Source organism: Manacus candei, unplaced genomic scaffold (assembly GCF_025592945.1).
Source record: "Manacus candei isolate 608988 ecotype Guabito, Panama unplaced genomic scaffold, ASM2559294v1 h1tg000003l, whole genome shotgun sequence".
Taxonomy (NCBI): Eukaryota; Metazoa; Chordata; class Aves; order Passeriformes; family Pipridae; genus Manacus; species Manacus candei.
This window is the reverse complement of record NW_026138051.1, coordinates 17,076,669-17,082,668: the sequence shown is the minus strand read 5'-3', so window position 1 is coordinate 17,082,668 and position 6,000 is coordinate 17,076,669.

Genomic DNA, 6,000 nt, shown 5'->3' with positions numbered 1-6,000 from the left:
AACTCAGGAAGGGCTCGGATTACTGAAAACTGGAAAAAATTAATCTTGATTAAAGCACTTCCCCCAGGAAAATAAGGACCTCCTGAACCCAGCCAAGGGCTGATTGCTCGGGAGCAGCTCTTTGGGAAGCACTGAGCTGGGATGAGGCCACTTGGTCCTAAACAGCATCAGAAAAGGGAGGAAAAAATCTGTTTGGAGGTGTCATTTTGTGAGTTCTTGGCTCCATCCCGCTCAGAGGAAGTGCCACAATAGGGATATTTCCCTCCCATGGCCATGATGGTCCCATCAGTCCCACGGGGTTCCCGGGAGGGAAAACAAGGATGGAGCAGCAAAGGTGGGTTCATTCCTCTCTGTAATTGAATACTGTTCTTATTTCCATGGAGACCCCTTTTCCTGACCCTTCACAGAGCACACACGATGTTGGCTCTTCCCAGCGACTCCACAACACCCTGGGCAGCCTCTCCCAGGGCTTGACAACCCTTCTGGGGCAGAAATTTTCCCTGATATCTAACTAAACCTTTCCCTGGCACAACATGAGAAAACAGGCTGTTTCCTCTTGTCCTACTGGTTGTTACCTGAGAGAAGAGGCCACCACTCAACTGGTGGTTGTAGAGATCCCAGAATCCCTGAGGTTGGAAAAGCCCTCCCAGACCATCAAGTCCAACCTGTGCTCGATCCCCACCTTGTCACCCAGCCCAGAGCACTGAGTGCCACATCCAGATAACAAAGGCCATCTCCTCCTCGTGTCCATGACATTGCTGATGGTCCACACTTGGTCCTCCTGACGTCCCCTCCCACCTTTGCACCCACATCCTCCACTGCTCCCACCGCATCACAGAAGGACATCTCGGGGGGCTCCGCTTCCCCTGGACCTCATTATCCCATTGACAGCAGCCAATATCTCCCTGCCCAGGAATGTATTTACTCATGGGCACATAAGTAATTCATTTCTCAAATTGAATTATCTGACTATGGAGATTGTGTGTTTTGATTGTGTCGCAGCACTTCTGAAACCGACTTAGGATTGATAAAAGCCAGATGGGAAGCGGAAACAGTCCATTTCATGACTCTTTAAACGTTTAAGTTGGTTAACCCTTATACTGCACCAGGTTTGAAGTTGGGCTGGAGTGTGGAAGCAATTTGTTGGTGAGTTCTCAGGATGCAAAGTGGGCTGGGAGTGCTCGCCGGGTTCTGCGCCAAAGGGAAAGGAGTCTCTACAAGGGCTCCTAGGAGGGAAAAGTGCTTAGGAGAGAGATGTGTCAGTGTGGGAGTTGTTAGAATTCTAAGAGAATGGGGCAAAATTCCAGCTGAAGGGTGTTTGGATCCAAGGCAGGTTCCTGAGGGTGTGGGATGAGCAGTAAATCACCTAGGGAGCCCCAGCTGTGGGGATGACAAAGCCCAGCGAGTGAACAGACAACAGAGGCCATGAACAGGAGTTAATTTGGCTTTAAGTGTGTTTCAACCATCAGAAAATCAAGGAAGGGAGGAAACACATGAGGAATGGCTTTCCAGGCTGCTGGTCCTTAGGAACACACAGGGAATGGCTTTCCAGGCAGCTGGTCCTGTGGAGCATGAGTCCAGCACCGTGGTTGGTGCTGTGAACACTCACTGTCACATATGAATGGAGCAAACCCCCGAACTCGCTGCGTTCCTCTGTTCTGTCTTCAATCTTTTATATTATTTTTATATGATCATTTTCCAGAGTGTGTTCCCTGTGCTGCCATGGGCTGATGCCGGGACCGCATACGGCACGAATTTCCAGCTCGGCCACTCAGGGCAAAACCTTCCAAAATATCTGTCAGTGCAATTAGACCCCACCTCAAATTCCCTGATAATTAAAGAAGACCATGACACGAGGGCCCATCTTTGGGGCGTGCAGCTGGAGGAGGGGGTGGATTCCGGGGCACATCTGCGTCAAATCCCGGCCCGGCTCTGGTTGCAATCACCTCGCAGGTGCCGGGGCTGTGTTGTCTTCGCCTCTTGCTGCATCCCCAACACACACCAGAGCTCTTCCCTCCGTGACAAGTCTCCTAAATTAAATTGCCTCTAATTGGTTTAGGGTTCTGCTTCTGCTGCGCTCACATCTCGCAACATGGAAAACTCTCCAGCCCCAAATACTTTATGATCCCGGTTTCCATCTCCCTCATATTTTCCAAGTTGGTTTCCTGTTTTCCCGTTGCCAAAAACACATATCGGCAAAGAGTAAAATAATTCACATACCAAGTGTTTGAAAGGATTGTTTCAGCCCGGAATTTAGGGAAAATCTGATATTTTTTGATCCCTGCTTTCCCAGCAGATGGGTTTTTATCACAGATTATGGGCATGGGGAGGGAGCCCAATGCTTGCATTCCTGCCTGGATTTTGAATCCATAACTCCAATATTTTTTAGATCCCACAGAAGTGGGTCTTCTATTCTCATCAGCTCAAAAATATTTCATCAAAGGGAAAAACAACAAGGAAGCTGGAAAAGGACAGGGAAAGGGCTCCAGGATGGGAAAATCTCACTCTGTCTGGAGTTATTCCTTCCAGGGCTCAATTCAGAGAAAAAAATGTGGGGCATTGGGAAAGGCACTGAAGGGAAAAATCTTTGTACTGGGAAATAAAGCCAAAGCAACTTTTCTGGCTCCGGATCTCCCATCCTGACCATTTTCCATGTATTTGAGCCCTTAATCTGCCCGTGCCTGTTCCTTCCCTGCAGCCCTGGAGATGCAGATGTGGGAGTTAAGAGCTCAAAATTTTTAAAAGCTGCTGATTCAAACCTAGAGAGTTGTCAGAATAGTCCCACTGGGAATTTTTTCCCTGGGGAGACACTGGTGGAACATCCTGGCTGGGGTAAGCAGCTCCTGGTAAAATCCCTGGTAAATAAATAATAATCGATTTACAAATCCCTTCAAGTCAGGCTGGTTCACTCGGGGATTTGATAAAAGGCAACATTTTCTGTTAGTCTGATTTTTTTAAAATATAGGGAAAAAGGGAAATTATTTACATTTCCTCAGGAGCAGCCAGGAGCCAGCACGTGAAGGAAAACCTGGAAAAAGGGAGATTTTACAGTACATGAAAATACTCAATGTCTGGAGAGGGCAGGGGTAGATTTTCATCTCCTATCCTCCAACACAGCCCTGTCCTGCCCCTTGGAGGGGGATTTGGATCAGCAAAGAACACAAAAAAGAGGAATTTCAAGGTTTCCAAACCGTGGATCACCTCACTCTGTGCAGCTCCAGGAGGGTGGGAAGGGAGTTTGCAGTGGGTGAAGCAATTCCTGCCAAGACAGACTGCAGAATAAGGAAAAAGAAAAGAAAAAAAAAAGAGAAAAAAAGAAAAAAAAAGAAAAAAAGAAAAGAAAAGAAAAGAAAAGAAAAGAAAAGAAAAGAAAAGAAAAGAAAAGAAAAGAAAAGAAAAGAAAAGAAAAGAAAAGAAAAGAGAAGAGAAGAGAAGAAAAGAAAAGAAAAGAAAAGAAAAGAAAAGAAAAGAAAAGAAAAGAAAAGAAAAGAAAAGAAAAGAAAAGAAAAGAAAAGAAAAGAAAAGAAAAGAAAAGAAAAGAAAAGAAAAGAAAAAAGAAAAGAGAAAAAAGAGAAAAAGGAGGATACAAGAAAAGAAAGAATGAAAATAAAATAATAAAATAAAAATAAAGTAAGTGGACTGGGATAGACTAAAATAAAATAAAATAAATGAATAAAGTAAAATAGAATAAAATAAAAAAGAAAAGAAAAAATAAAAGTACAAGAAAATAAAAGAAGGAAAATAAAGTTATAAAAATAAATGGACTAGGTTAGACTAGACTAGACTAAAATAAAATAAAATAAAAAAGCATAGTTAATTATCAAATCAAGGAGCAAGTGATGACCTTTGCTGGTAAGTGGCCATCTCTGAAGATCCTCAAAGTGTCACAGTAGGATTTGGGACTGATTTGGGACAAGTATAACCCAAAATTGATGCTGCTTCACCTCCTCCAGTCTATTGCAACGATCAACTTTAATTAATCAGCAAAATAATCAATAAAATAATCAGAAAAAATATTAATTCAAATGCAGTTTTAGAGGAAAAAGGCAGAGAAAGTCCAGGTTGGTCCCGTGATGTTTGCAGGGTAATTTTTATCTGACTGGTTTAATTTAATGGAGTTAATTCAGATTTACAGTGGGAAGCCCAGAATCAGGAAGAAAAAGACATAAAATAAGGATGGGGAAAGGGAGAAAAGTGGAATAATTTCAGTAAAAAGAGAAGAACTGGCCAAAAAACTCCTACAATATACATGTATTTTTGGAAAGTCAGGGAAGTAACCATAACCATTTTTATCACAGGATGTTCCTAGCACTTTCTTTTAATAAATGAAAATGAACAAGTCACTTTATGCAAATATTGTGGTTTAACATAAAAACAATAAAAGTTGATGTGTAAAAAAAGAACAAGTGATTCAAAAATAATTATTTCACTGAATTTTGGTTGAGAGAGAAGGAGGGAGAAGGGGGAGAATTCAGCTCTCCCAGCCCCATCCGAGCTCCCTCGGCTGCTGTAACTTCACTCATCCCCTCAATATCATCATTTTTATGATGCAGTCACATCCCTCTGCTTGTAAAAGCTCTAAATCACTCACTCTGGCAATTAAATCAGGAATATTTTCTTTTCCCTGGGATTTTCTATTACATGGCTTAAAACAAATAATTTAAGAGAAGTATCATATTATTGACTAATTATTAAAGTGCAAATTAAATAATAGCCAGAGTTAAATAAGCCCTGGGAGTCAGCAGCTCTTAGAGGCAAACATTTCCCCTCTGTACTTCAGAACATTAATTAATTTTCTGTATTTTCCAGTAAAACTTTGCAGTGCAGAAACTGAGAAGCCCGAGGTCTGTCCTGCTGTTTGTCACCAAGAGGGGAGTCAACGACAGCGGTTCCATCCTCACCCTGTGGCAGCGATGGCATCAGCACTGCTGAGAATAATTTTGTTTCAATTTAAAACTCACAGGTCTTCTTATTAAACCATTTTGTGTATAAAACACTTTCTATATAGGAAAAAAAAAAAAGAGAGAAAATTAATTTCCTTCACCCTGCTTGGGTTTCAGAGGAAATTCCACGTTACCACTCAAGAGCATCCACAAGAGAAAACGGGGAGGCAGAAAGCCTTTTTTTCCGATCGTAAAAAATAACCCCAGTGTGGTGTTGCCTCCCCTCGGCTGAGCGGGATGGGATGGGCTGCACATGCTGCCTTTGGGCTTCGCTGGAAAACTGTATTTACCAGAAAGCAATAAAGCAGAAGATTTTCTATTTCCATCCCCCCGATCCCTCCCCGATCGCGTTGAGCTGCCAGAGCAGCGAACACGGCAAGGAAACGGCCCCGGAGCGAGGGCAGAGCCGGCGAAACGGGTGTGATGCTGCGGGGAAATCAGCCGGCTTCTGGCAGGATTTGGAGGCTGAGGAAAAGCAGGATCTTGCCTCAAGATGGCAGGAGGGAGGCTTGGATCAGCTGCGGGGTGGGATGAGACCTCCAGAGTCCCGGCATGTGCAGGGTGCTGGCACTACCCGACAGTCTTGTGTCAGCACCCGAAAACCCAGGGTTATAACCCCAAAACTCCAGGATTAGCATCCCCAAATCCCTAAGTTAGCATCCTCCGAACTGCAGTGTCAGCACCCCCAAGCCCCAGTTTAATATCCCCCAAAATTCAGAGTTAAAATCCCTGAAACCCCAGTGTTAATATCCCTCAAACTTTGGTGTCAACACCCCTAAACTCCTGTGCTAATATACCCCAAATTCCAGTGTTATCTCCCCCAAATCCCAGTGTCAGCACCCCCCAACACCTGTATTAATATCCCTCAAACCCTGGTGTCAGTACCCCCCAAACCCCAGTGTTAATGTCCCCCAAACCTCAATGTTATCACTGCCAAGCCCCTGTATTAGCACACCCAAATCCCTGAACTAGCATCCCCCAAACCCCAGTGTTAATATCTCCCAAACCTGGGTGTCAGCAACCCAAAACCCCAGTCTTAGCAATCCCCCAAACCCCA